Below are 14,211 nucleotides of genomic sequence, written 5' to 3'. Positions count from 1 at the left end.
GTAGATACAAAGTTTAAGACACATTTACTGGAAGAACTATTTAAGACACATTTACTGGAAGAACTATGTTTAAGACACATTTACTGGAAGAACTATGTAGATACAAAGTTTAAGACACATTTACTGGAAGAACTATGTACAAAGTTTAAACAACTGGAAGAACTATGTAGAAACAAAGTTTAAGACACATTTACTGGAAGAACTATGTAGATACAAAGTTTAAGACACATTTACTGGAAGAACTATGTAGATACAAAGTTTAAGACACATTTACTGGAAGAACTATGTAGATACAAAGTTTAAGATACATTTACTGGAAGAACTATTTAAGACACATTTACTGGAAGAACTATTTAAGACACATTTACTGGAAGAACTATGTAGATACACAGTTTGGTGACATAATTTTTGAGGTTATTGAGCTACAATAAGTGAAGTGGATTTACAGGTGAAGTCTACTTTAGCTAAATACATTTAAACTCAGTTTTTCACAATTCCTGACATTTAATCCTAGTAGAAATTCCCTGTTTGAGGTAAGTTAGGATCACCACTTTATTTCAAGAATGTGAAATGTCAGAATAATAGTAGAGTGATTTATTTCAGCTTTTATTTCTTTCATCACATTCCCAGTGGGTCAGAAGTTTACATTCACTCAATTAGTATTTGGTAGCATTGCCTTTAAAATGTTTAACTTGGGCCAAACATTTCATGGCTACCTGCCAATGACTGGAACGAACTACAAAACTATCTGAAACTGGAAACACTTATCTCCCTCACTAGCTTTAAGCACCAGCTGTCAGAGCAGCTCACAGATTACTGCACCTGTACATAGCCCACCTATAATTTAGCCCAAACAACTACCTCTTTCCCAACTGTATTTATTTATTTTGCTCCTTTGCACCCCAATATTTTTATTTCTACTTTGCACATTCTTCCACTGCAAATCTACCATTCCAGTGTTTTACTTGCTATATTGTATTTACTTTGCCACCATGGCCTTTTTTTTGCCTTTACCTCCCTTATCTCACCCCATTTGCTCGCATCGTATATAGTCTTGTTTATACTGTATTATTGACTGTATGTTTGTTTTACTCCATGTGTAACTCTGTGTCGTTGTATGTGTCGAACTGCTTTGCTTTATCTTGGCCAGGTCGCAATTGTAAATGAGAACTTGTTCTCAACCTGGTTAAATAAAGGTGAAATAAATAAATAAAATTGTCCATTTGGAAGACCCATTTGTGACCAAGCTTAAACTTCCTGACTGATGTCTTGAGATGTTTCCTCAATATATCCACAATTTTCCTTTCCTCATGACGCCATCTATTTTGTGAAGTACACCAGTCCCTCCTGCAGCGAAGCACCCCCACAACATGATGCTGCCACCCCCGTGCTTCACGGTTGGGATGGTGTTCTTCAGCTTGCAAGCCTCCCCCTTTTTCCTCCAAACATAACGATAGTCATTATGGCCAAACAGTTCTATTTTTGTTTCATCAGACCAGAGGACATTTCTCCATGTGCAGTTGCAAACCGTAGTCTGGCTTTTTTATGGCGGTTTTGGAGCAGTGGCTTTTTCCTTGCTGAGTGGCCTTTCAGGTTATGTCAATATAGGACTTGTTTTACTGTGGATATAGATACTTTTGTACCTGTTTCCTCCAGCATCTTCACGAGGTCCTTTGCTGTTGTTCTGGGATTGATTTGCACTTTTCGCACAAAAGTATGTTCATCTCTAGGAGACAGAACACGTCTTCTTCCTGAGCGGTATGACGGCTGCGTGGTCCCATGGTGTTTATACCTGCGTACTAGGTCTTGGCTGATTTCTTTTGATTTTCCCATGATGTCAAGCAGAGGCACTGAGTTTGAAGGTAGGCCTTGAAATACATCCACAGGTACACCGCCAATTGACTCAAATTATGTCAATTAGCCTATCAGAAGCTTCTAAAGCCATGTGTCACGCCCTGACCATAGTTTGCTTTGTATGTTTCTATGTTTTGTTTGGTCAGGGTGTGATCTGAGTGGGCATTCTATGTTGTGTGTCTAGTTTGTCTGTTTCTGTGTTTGGCCTGATATGGTTCTCAATCAGAGGCAGGTGTTAGTCATTGTCTCTGATTGGGAACCATATTTAGGTAGCCTGTTTTGTCGTTGTGGGTGATTGTCTATGTTAGTTGCTTGTTAGCACAGTGTTTGATTAGCGTCATGGGTTGTCACTTTGTTGTTTTGTAGTGTTCAGTTTTTGCCATTAAAATGATGAACACTTATCACGCCGCATTTTGGTCCTCGTCTCTATCTCCAGACGACATCCGTGACAGAATCACCAACCAAGGACCATGCGGCGTAGTAACAGCAGCAGCAGCAGCGGCCAGCATCACAAGACTCCTGGACATGGGAGGATATTTTGGACAGGAAAGGACCCTGGGAGCAGCCAGGGGAATATCACCGCACCAAAGCATTACGAGGAGCTAGCACGGCAGCGCGGCTGGAAGCCTGAGAGGCAGACCCAAAAATTTCTCGGGGGGCACAGGGAGAGTGTGGCAGAGTCAGGAGTCAGACCTGAGCCAACTCCCCCTGTTTACCGTAAGGAGCCATGGATGGAATTGGAGCTGTCGGCGAGTGCTGAGTCCGTAAGGAGCCAAGGATGGAACCAGAGCTGGTCAGGGCGGTGTTGGAGGAGAGCGAAGCAGAGACAGTGAAGGAGTTAATGGGGAAATTGGAGGAGAGAGTTATGAGGGAGGTGCTGTGTTGGTGCATGAGGCACGACATCCGTCCGACGGAGCGTGTCGGGGAGTTGGTGTCACCTGGGTCAGCTCTCCATACTCGTCCTGAGGTGCGTGCTAGTCATCTGGTGAAGAGGAGGCCACCTGTGCACCTCCCTAGCCCTGCATGTCCTGTGCCAGCTCAGCGCTACAGCGCTCCTAGCCGTGCTAACCGTGGCGGGCGTTGTACTGGTCAGGCACCGTGTTATGCGGTGGAACCCACGGTGTCCCCACTACGCATGCTTAGCCCGGTGCGCTACATCCCAGCTCCCCACATCTGCCGGGCTAGGGTGAAGATCCAGCTCCAGATCAAGATCTCCAGTGCGCCTTCACGGTCCGGTCTATCCAGTGCCACCTCCACGCACCAGACCTCCGGTGGCAGCCCCCCGCACCAGGCTGTCTCTCCGTCTTTTGCCTACAGGTGCTCCCGCCTGTCCAGCGCTGCTAGAGCCTTCCTCCTCTCCAGTGCTGCTAGAGTCTCCCGTCTCTCCAGAGCTGTTAGAGTCTCCCATCTCTCCAGAGCTGTTAGAGTCTCCCGTCTCTCCAGAGCTGCTACAGTCTCCCGTCTGTCCTGAGCTGCCAGAGTATCCCGTCTGTCCTGAGCCGCCAGAGTCTCCCGTCTGTCCTGAGTCACCAGAGTCTCCCGTCTGTCCTGAGCCGCCAGAGTCTCCCGTCTGTCCTGAGCCGCCAGAGTCTCCTTTCTGTCCTGAGCCGCCAGTCTGTCCTAAGCCGCCAGAGCCGCCAGTCTGTCCTGAGCCAGGAGCCGCCAGGCAGCCAGGAGCCGGCAGTCAGCCAGGAGCCGCCAGAGCCGGCAGTCAGCCAGGAGCCGCCAGAGCCGCCAGTCAGCCAGGAGCCTCCAGAGCCGCCAGCCAGGAGCTTCCAGAGCCGCCAGCCAGACAGGAGCTTCCAGAGCCACCAGCCAGCCATGAGCTGCCAGAGCCGCCAGCCTGCCAGGAGCTGCCAGAGCCGCCAGCCAGCCAGGAGCTGCCAGAGCCGCCAGCCAGCCAGGAGCTGCCAGAGCCGCCAGCCTGCCAGGAGCTGCCAGAGCCGCCAGCCAGGAGCTGCCAGAGCCGTCAGCCAGCCAGGAGCTGCCAGAGCCGCCAGCCAGGAGCTGCCAAAGCCGCCAGCCAGCCAGGAGCTGCCAGAGCCGCCAGCCAGCCAGGAGCTGCCAGAGCCATCAGCCAGCCAGGAGCTGCCAGAGCCGCCAGCAAGGAGCTGCCAGAGCCGCCAGCCAGCCAGGAGCTGCCAGAGCCGTCAGTCAGCCAGGAGCCGCCAGCCAGCCAGGAGCTGCCAGAGCCTTCAGCCATCCAGGAGCTGCCAGAGCCGCCAGCCAGCAAGGAGCTGCCAGAGCCGCCAGGAGCAGCCAGAGCCGTCAGTCAGCCAGGAGCTGCCAGAGCCGTCAGTCAGCCAGGAGCTGCCAGAGCCGTCAGTCAGCCAGGAGCTGCCAGAGCCGCCTGTCACGCCGGCGATGCCGGAATTGCTTTTCAGTCCGGAGCTGTCCTTCAGTCTGGAGTTGCCCTCAGTCCTGAGCTACCCCTCAGTCCTGAGCTACCTCTCAGTTCTGAGCTACCTCTCAGTCCTGAGCTACCTCTCAGTCCTGAGCTACCTCTCAGTCCTGAGCTGCCCCTCAGTCCTGAGCTGCCCCTCAGTCCGGAGCTGCCCCTCAGTCCGGAGGAGTTTTTTCAGTCCAGAGGCGTCCTTCAGTCCAGAGGTGTCCCTCAGTCCTGTGGGCCCATTTATTAGGGTTCCCAGGCCAGGGTCGGCGGCGAGGGTCACTGCTCAAAGGACGCTACTAAGGTGGACTAAGACTATGGTGGAGTGGGGGCCACGTCCAGCGCCAGAGCCGCCACCGCAGACAGATGCCCAGTTTGCTTGTTATGTTTATATGTTTTGTTTGGTCAGGGTGTGATCTGAGTGGGCATTCTAGTTTGTCTGTTTCTGTGTTTGGCCTGATATGGTTCTCAATCAGAGGCAGGTGTTAGTCATTGTCTCTGATTGGGAACCATATTTAGGTAGCCTGTTTTGTCGTTGTGGGTGATTGTCTATGTTAGTTGCTTGTTAGCACAGTGTTTGATTAGCGTCACGGTTGTCACTTTGTTGTTTTGTAGTGTTCAGTTTTTTCCATTAAAATGACGAATACTTACCACGCCGCATCTTGGTCCTCCTCTCTATCTCCAGACGACATCCGTGACACCGTGACATCATTTTTGATTGTTGGAAAAATGATGTGTCATGCACAAAGTTGATGTCCTAACCGACTTGCCAAAACTATAGTTTATTGACAAGAAATGTGTGGAGTTGTTGAAAAACTACTTTTAATGACTCCAACCTAAGTGTATGTAAACTTCAGACTTCAACTGTAGTTCTAATACCTTTCCAATACTTTTTCTGGTAGATTTTTAAGATGTAAAATTTTTGAGGGAAAAAATGTACACTGAACAAAAATATAAAAGCAACATGTGAAGTGTTGGTCCCATGTTTCATGAGCTGAAATAAAAAATCTCAAGATTTATCGACAACCAATTTAGCGAGCATTTCTCCTTTACCAAGACAATCCATCCACCTGACAGGTGTGGCATATCAAGAAGCTGATTAAACAGCATGATCATTACAAAGGGACAATAAAAGGCCACAAAATGTGCAGCTTTGTCACACAACACACAATGTCACAGATGTTTTAAGTTTTGAGGGAGCGTGCAATTGGCATGCTGACTGCAGGAATGTCCACCAGAGCTGTTGCCAGGTAATTGAATGTTAATTTCTCTACCATAAGCCGCCTCCTTCATCATTTTAGAGAAGTGGGCAGTACGTCGTACTGGCCTCACAACCATGTGTAACTATGCCAGCCCAAGACCTCTACATTCAGCTTCTTCATCTGCGACCAGCCACCCGGACAGCTGATGAAACTGTGGGTTTGCACAACTGAAAAATGTCTACATAAACAGTCAAATGGCATCGCGTGCTCGTCGTCCTCACCAGGGTCTTGACTTGACTGCAGTTCAGCATCGTAACTGACTTCAGTCGGCAAATGCTGACCTTTGATGGCAATCGGCACACTAGAGAAGTGTGCTATTCATGGATGAATCCCGCTTTCAACTGTACCGGGCAGATGGCAGACAGCGTGTATGGCGTTGTGTGGGGTGTGTGGTTTGCTGATGTCAATGGGGTTATGGTATGGGCAGACATAAGCTACGGACAATGAACACATTTGCATTTTATCAATGGCAAGTTGAATGCACAGACACAGCGTGATGAGATCCTGAGGCCCATTGTCATGCCATTCATCCACCACCATCACCTCATGTTTCAGCATGATAATGCACGGCCCCATGTCACAAGGATCTGTACACAATTCCTGGAGGCTGAAAATGTCCCAGTTCTTCCACGGCCTGTATCCTCACCAGACATGTCACCCATTGAGCATGTTTGGGATGCTCTGGATCGAAGTGTACGACAGCGTGTTCCAATTCCAGTATCCAGCAACTTCGCACAGCCATTGAAGAGGAATGGGACAACATTCCACAGACCAAAATCAACAGCCTGATCAACTCTATGCAAAAGAGATGTGCCATGCTGCATGGGACAAATGATGGTCACTCCAGATACTGACTGGTTTTGATGGTCACTCCAGATACTGACTGGTTTTCTGATTCACGCCCCTACATTTGTTTTAAGGTATCTGTGACCAACAAATGCGTATTCCCAGTCATGTCAAATCCATAGATTAGGGCCTAATGAATTTATTTAAATTGACTGATTGACTGATTTGAAATTATTGCATTTTGCGTTTATATTTTTGTTCAGTGTATATTAGCCTTAATAAATTAAAAAAAGAGAGCTTAGCTTTCATTTGACAGCCAATTTGACCTGCTCTTATGAACTTCACATGTTGGTGCTCGTGTCCTGTTACATGGAAATGCCTATATATTGCATAGTACCGGTATTCCTACAACTATACTTTCCAGAGAAATACTGGAAATCAAGGCTAAGAGATGCAGCAAGGATTTCAGTATAATACTGTGGTGGATGACTATGAGAGCCAGTCACACGGTGGATGGTGTCTATGTTGCTGTGCTGTCATCCTACTGTGTTGGATAACATCAAAGTGCTGCTAGGTATACTTAGAGGTTGAAGAGGACAGGATAGTGTGAGATAATCTCTCCGTCTGACAGTTTGTGTGTGTGTGTTTCTCTGTACTGTATGAGTGTTTGTCTAGCTGCACAGAATGTATGTGCGTGTGTCCTGTATGAGTGTTTGTCTTGACTCCTCAGTGAGTAGCCAATCATTGCTGTTCCATTACCATGCACTACAGTGAAAGGTCTGATTGCAGTGTTGACACCATGGACAGGCCTGCCTATTGTCTGCATTATGCTGTGTGTGTATGGTAACGGTGAGTGAGTGATTATGTTATGCATGTGTGTGTGTGTGTCCCTTTCAACAGCATCTCCCTGGCGGTGTGTGTGTGTGTGTGTGTATGCGCATGCGTGTGTGGTGAGAGATATGACCTGTTGGTGATACAATATGGGAGACGAGTGTATCTGTGAATATAAACATAATGTTATGAGTATGTCTGAGTTGATATGCCAACATCTCTCCTCCTGGTGGATATGAATTTAGAATAGGGGTTATAATGGTTATGTGTAGCCATGCTTATGGATAAATGGACTCAGTATGTGTCATCCCCCCCTCTCTCCGTAGAAAAGGGTGGGGTCTGCTTCTAAAGAAAATACCCTCCATCTGTAATAGACTCATCTAAAATCCTCTCTTGTTTTTCCTCCTTCTTTCCTGTCCTTCACCTCTCCTCTGAGAGAAGGAGGGATGAAAAAAGAGCGGGTGTGTCCTGGAGGGGGATGATAAAAGCAGGGAGAGCGGGTGTGTCCTGGAGGGGGATGATAAAAGCAGGGAGAGCGGGTGTGTCCTGGAGGGGGATGATAAAAGCAGGGAGAGCGGGTGTGTCCTGGAGGGGGATGATAAAAGCAGGGAGAGCGGGTGTGTCCTGGAGGGGATGATAAAAGCAGGGAGAGCGGGTGTGTCCTGGAGGGGGATGATAAAAGCAGGGAGAGCGGGTGTGTCCTGGAGGGGGATGATAAAGGGATGGGGTCCGACCTATTTCCCTTCACTCATCCACTTTAGGTTAATGAAAAAAAGCTAATCCTTCCATACCTCTATCCTGCCATCCCCTCATCACTGGGTTTATGGTAAATTGGAAAATGCAGCATAAAACATGTATTTTATGAAGGTTTACAGGTAAGGGTTAAACTGTGTGTGTGTGTGTGTGTGTGTGTGTGTGTCTGTGTGTCTGTGTCTGTGTGTCTGTGTCTGTGTGTCTGTGTCTCTGTGTCTGTGTCTGTGTGTGTGTATGTGTGTCTGTGTCTGTGTCTGTGTGTTTGTGTGTTTGTGTCTGTGTCTGTGTCTGTGTGTATGTGTCTGTGTATGTGTGTCTGTGTGTTTGTGTCTGTGTCTGTCTGTGTGTGTGTGTGTCTGTGTATGTGTCTGTGTGATGGGAAGGAAGTCCACCTCCTTAAATTGGGACACAGTCAGCAATGTTACGAGTGTGTTGTTTATGTGTCTAAGGGGTGTAGATGGCAATAGCACAGCACAGTGTGACCTGAATTGATTTCTGTTAGAAATAACCAAAGATTGGAAATTGGATCCTTTGGCAGAAGCCCTCGTTTTTCAGATGGGCCTGTTAATATCATGTTAGGACTACTGATCATAGACTGACAGTAGGATTCATTTTGGGGCCTCGTTGGATGTAGGACGACTCAACTGTGATTATAATGATGATGAAAACCTAGAAAATAAGGACTAGAATCATCTGGAATAAATAGATTATATTTCTATCAATAAAACACATACAATTATGATGGTGGTTGTGACGATGATAACGATGATGACACCTTGGTCCCTAACAGAATACGTGGACAACTACAAATACCTAGGTGTCTGGTTAGACTGTAAACTCTCCTTCCAGACCCACATCAAACATCTCCAATCCAAAGTTAAATCTAGAATTGGCTTCCTATTTCGCAACAAAGCATCCTTCACTCATGCTGCCAAACATACCCTTGTAAAACTGACCATCCTGCCAATCCTCGACTTTGGCGATGTCATTTACAAAATAGCCTCCAATACCCTACTCAACAAATTGGATGCAGTCTATCACAGTGCAATCCGTTTTGTCACCAAAGCCCCATATACTACCCACCATTGCGACCTGTACGCTCTCGTTGGCTGGCCCTCGCTTCATACTCGTCGCCAAACCCACTGGCTCCATGTCATCTACAAGACCCTGCTAGGTAAAGTCCCCTCTTATCTCAGCTCGCTGGTCACCATAGCATCTCCCACCTGTAGCACGCGCTCCAGCAGGTATATCTCTCTAGTCACCCCCAAATCCAATTCTTTCTTTGGCCGCCTCTCCTTCCAGTTCTCTGCTGCCAATGACTGGAACGAACTACAAAAATCTCTGAAAGTGGAAACACTTATCTCCCTCACTAGCTTTAAGCACCAACTGTCAGAGCAGCTCACAGATTACTGCACCTGTACATAGCCCACCTATAATTTAGCCCAAACAACTACCTCTTTCCCTACTGTATTTATTTGATTTGTTTATTTTGCTCCTTTGCACCCCATTATTTTTATTTCTACTTTGCACATTCTTCCACTGCAAAACTACCATTCCAGTGTTTTACTTGCTATATTGTATTTACTTTGCCACCGTGGGCTTTTTTTGCCTTTACCTCCCTTATCTCACCTAATTTGCTCACATCGTATATAGACTTGTTTATACTGTATTATTGACTGTATGTTTGTTTTACTCCATGTGTAACTCTGTGTCGTTGTATGTGTCGAACTGCTTTACTTTATCTTGGCCAGGTCGCAATTGTAAATGAGAACTTGTTCTCAACTTGCCTACCTGGTTAAATAAAGGTGAAATAAAAATAAAATAAAATAAAAACACTCCACCCAGACCAGGACTAGGAATGTAGTGTTGTTGTCATGGTGACCACCCACTGCCCAATCACACAGTCAGTCAAGGTGTGAACCCAGAGGTGAACGTGACAAATTCTACCAGGGCCATGTAATGGAAGGGAAAAAATCGATAGTGCCGTTGATATGCTGGTTGTTATGTTCTGAGGCGCGCAGTCAAAAGACAGGTGGAAATGCGATCATTGTTACAGGTTATTTACACTATTTAAATCTCGCAGATTATTGGAGGATAAAGTACAAAACATGATCCATGCATAGTCATTGATGTTTACTTGCTTGCAAAACTTTGATTGAAAACCTTGATTTAGCTAGCATGAGCATGAAAACTGCAAACGATGGATGCAAACACTACTGTGAGCTAAGACCACTTTTCCAAATCTCTTTGTTTTAGCTAGCTATCTATTTAAGCTAAGCTAAGCTTTGTTTGTATTGTATTATTTCAGTTTGTAGAAATTCAGTTGATCTAAATAGCTATCTCTTATACTAAGTAGCCTATGACACGTGCTATATCAGCTGTACAATGTTAAAAGGTGAACTCCATGGATGAATCTTCTGGTCACCATGAGTGATCAGATTGTACCCGGGTCTACCATTAGAGAGGCTGGGTTCAGACGACAGGCCTATTCAGGCCTATACCAGGGAAATGCATTAGGTGAAGCACCTGTATTAGTAGATCATAGGAAACTCTATTTCAGTGAGGTTATTTGAGCAATAACAGTAGCTATTGAATACCAATGTATGTGTGTAAATGAATTGATTACTACATTCATGATAGGTAATTGATCCTTTATTTGTCTTGTCCCATACAAGGATGCCATGGTGTGGGCCTCTGTCAAACAACTTCCTCCCAGTAACAACAGAAATGCGAGCTGAGCTTTCAAAAATCACATCAGGAGGCAAGATATTTGTTTACATTGCACAATTAATGATCAGATAATGCAACATTTCTATTAGCGTAATGTCTCAATGTAATGTCGTAATGTTGCCGTTCTTTATTAAAGCCCCATTCCTCTGGAATCCATACCATCACTGCAGTGAGTGCAACTTCAACCATGTCAATCAGTAAACGGTGAGTGACAAACAACGGCAACATCTCAATAGTCCACATGGCTTTCTCTCCCTGTGTCTTAATCTGCACTAATGAAACATATCTGGATGGTGTAAAACCCTATCATCTCTTCCTGTGTCTTAATCTGCACTAATGAAACATATCTGGATGGTGTAAAACCCTATCATCTCTCCCTGTGTCTTAATCTGCACTAATGAAACATATCTGGATGGTGTAAAACCCTATCATCTCTCCCTGTGTCTTAATCTGCACTAATGAAACATATCTGGATGGTGTAAAACCCTATCATCTCTCCCTGTGTCTTAATCTGCACTAATGAATCATATCTGGATGGTGTAAAACCCTATCATCTCTCCCTGTGTCTTAATCTGCACTAATGAAACATATCTGGATGGTGTAAAACCCTATCATCTCTCCCTGTGTCTTAATCTGCACTAATGAAACATATCTGGATGGTGTAAAACCCTATCATCTCTCCCTGTGTCTTAATCTGCACTAATGAAACATATCTGGATGGTGTAAACCCTATCATCTCTTCCTGTGTCTTAATCTGCACTAATGAAACATATCTGGATGGTGTAAAACCCTATCATCTCTCCCTGTGTCTTAATCTGCACTAATGAAACATATCTGGATGGTGTAAAACCTATCATCTCTCCCTGTGTCTTAATCTGCACTAATGAAACATATCTGGATGGTGTAAAACCTATCATCTCTCCCTGTGTCTTAATCTGCACTAATGAAACATATCTGGATGGTGTAAAACCCTATCATCTCTTCCTGTGTCTTCTTAATCTGCACTAATGAAACATATCTGGATGGTGTAAAACCTATCATCTCTCCCTGTGTCTTAATCTGCACTAATGAAACATATCTGGATGGTGTAAAACCTATCATCTCTCCCTGTGTCTTAATCTGCACTAATGAAACATATCTGGATGGTGTAAAACCCTATCATCTCTCCCTGTGTCTTAATCTGCACTAATGAAACATATCTGGATGGTGTAAAACCTATCATCTCTCCCTGTGTCTTAATCTGCACTAATGAAACATATCTGGATGGTGTAAAACCCTATCATCTCTCCCTGTGTCTTAATCTGCACTAATGAAACATATCTGGATGGTGTAAAACCCTATCATCTCTCCCTGTGTCTTAATCTGCACTAATGAAACATATCTGGATGGTGTAAATCTCTTCCTGTGTCTTAATCTGCCTAATGAAACATATCATCTCTCCCCTGTGTCTTAATCTGCACTAATGAAACATATCTGGATGGTGTAAAACCTATCATCTCTCCCTGTGTCTTAATCTGCACTAATGAAACATATCTGGATGGTGTAAAACCTATCATCTCTCCCTGTGTCTTAATCTGCACTAATGAAACATATCTGGATGGTGTAAAACCCTATCATCTCTTCCTGTGTCTTCTTAATCTGCACTAATGAAACATATCTGGATGGTGTAAAACCTATCATCTCTCCCTTCTGTTTCAATCTTACTACCTCCGGTCTCCTGATTCTGCCTCTTCCTTCTCCTCATCACGTTACTGTATCTCTCCTCTTTCTCCAGACAAAATCGTGTGTCTAATGACATCCGATTGCCCAACAACCTGCCCACTCCACTCCACTCCAACCCCTCCTCCCTCCTATGTCTGACCACTGGCTGCTTTCTCTCCAACTTCGACTTCCAGTCGTACCCCTACTCAAGAAACTAACACTTCTCAGACAGGTATACTTCTCTGTCTAAAACTTGATGTATCTTGAATATTACTTAGCCCAGCTTCTTATACCGAGATTTTGTATTTCGGTTTAGCGTTTTAACATGAACCTGTTGTGCAACCTATTTATATGTCTCTGTAGACAGGAAGTAGAATGGAGCGTGTGCGCACAAACATTGACATCCATGTTTGGTTTTGATTTGAAGGGGGTTGTAGCAGCATATAACAATTGGATTGAATTATTTCCTGGCCACCAATCGGTGATGCAAGCAATGCATTTCTTTTCAGAACCGTCCACCGTCCACTGACCACGGATATACATGTACCCTCCGACCTGTTAAAAGCGTGGCAAAACATTATGGGTTTGCTTGGTTATTACTGCAGTGGTGTTGTAACATGTGCGGCCCGTCCGTGGTATTAATTTCGTAGTGGATGACGGGTCGCGGTCATACCAGTCAATTCAGTTAGAAGGGTGCTCTTACAGTACACTGTATTGTATTCGTGTATGAGTAAATATAGCAAATTAGTGTGCCTTTTTAGTGTATTTGGCCTGTTTAAGAGAGTTAGTAATTATTAGTTGGTCAAGCCTAAGATGGCGTCGGGGCATGTTACGTTTGAAATTGTATGTGGGTCCCACCCTTTCCGTGGTTCTTGTAGGAATTAGTCATATTCCATCCATTTTTAAAAGGAGGTGAAGAGAGAGGACGTGAGGAATCTAAGAAAGTGTTTATCCCTGAATCGTAAATCAACCCCTGGCCCTAACACCCTATACACGTGTGTAGACCTGAGCGGATTGGATAGGTGTAAGCAATATGGGGACAATTAAACCTGCCTGTAACCTGTGTGTTTTCTGTCTGCATCCTTCTATGCCTCTGTCTCTTTCCCTTTTACTCTGCTTCTGTAGGGGATCTGCTCTAAGATGCCTACCGTATCCCTTTTCCTGACCTGGATCAACCTGATGTCCTCCAAGATCAACTACCCTCCAAGATCAACTACCCTCCAAGATCCCACTTGTATTACATCATCTACAGCTACTCTACAGCTACTCTTAATGTCATGTGGTTTGGTGGTCATGTCTGCGCTTGTCGTACAGTTTCCAGCCCAGTTCATCTTTGATGTCCTCCAAGATCAACTACCCTCCAAGATCCCACTTGTATTACATCATCTACAGCTACTCTACAGCTACTCTTAATGTCATGTGGTTTTGGTGGTCATGTCTGCGCTTGTCGTACAGTTTCCAGCCCAGTTCATCTTTGATGTCCTCCATGATCAACTACCCTCCAAGATCCCACTTGTATTACATCATCTACAGCTACTCTACAGCTACTCTTAATGTCATGTGGTTTGGTGGTCATGTCTGCGCTTGTCGTACAGTTTCCAGCCCAGTTCATCTTTGATGTCCTCCATGATCAACTACCCTCCAAGATCCCACTTGTATTACATCATCTACAGCTACTCTACAGCTACTCTTAATGTCATGTGGTTTGGTGGTCATGTCTGCGCTTGTCGTACAGTTTCCAGCCCAGTTCATCTTTGATGTCCTCCAAGATCAACTACCCTCCAAGATCCCACTTGTATTACATCATCTACAGCTACTCTACAGCTACTCTTAATGTCATGTGGTTTGGTGGTCATGTCTGCGCTTGTCGTACAGTTTCCAGCCCAGTTCATCTTTGATGTCCTC

At 45.2% G+C, this 14,211-nt stretch overlaps 1 protein-coding gene and 1 long non-coding RNA gene across 2 annotated transcripts in view; one reads left to right on the top strand and one right to left on the bottom strand.

Moving 5' to 3' along the window:
- LOC115125729 (GTPase-activating Rap/Ran-GAP domain-like protein 3) overlaps positions 1 to 14,211 on the bottom strand; it is a 188,856-nt gene that overhangs the window by 90,344 nt on the left and 84,301 nt on the right. The window lies entirely within an intron of this gene.
- LOC115125730 (uncharacterized) lies at positions 10,740 to 13,682 on the top strand. Its single transcript, XR_003863019.2, has 3 exons — positions 10,740 to 10,809; positions 12,380 to 12,538; positions 13,432 to 13,682. It is a non-coding gene; the product is annotated as an uncharacterized LOC115125730 (long non-coding RNA).

This window comes from Oncorhynchus nerka, linkage group LG19, assembly GCF_034236695.1.
Source record: "Oncorhynchus nerka isolate Pitt River linkage group LG19, Oner_Uvic_2.0, whole genome shotgun sequence".
Taxonomy (NCBI): Eukaryota; Metazoa; Chordata; class Actinopteri; order Salmoniformes; family Salmonidae; genus Oncorhynchus; species Oncorhynchus nerka.
Note: the sequence above shows the minus strand (reverse complement) of the source record. Positions and strands in the feature narration are given on the sequence as shown.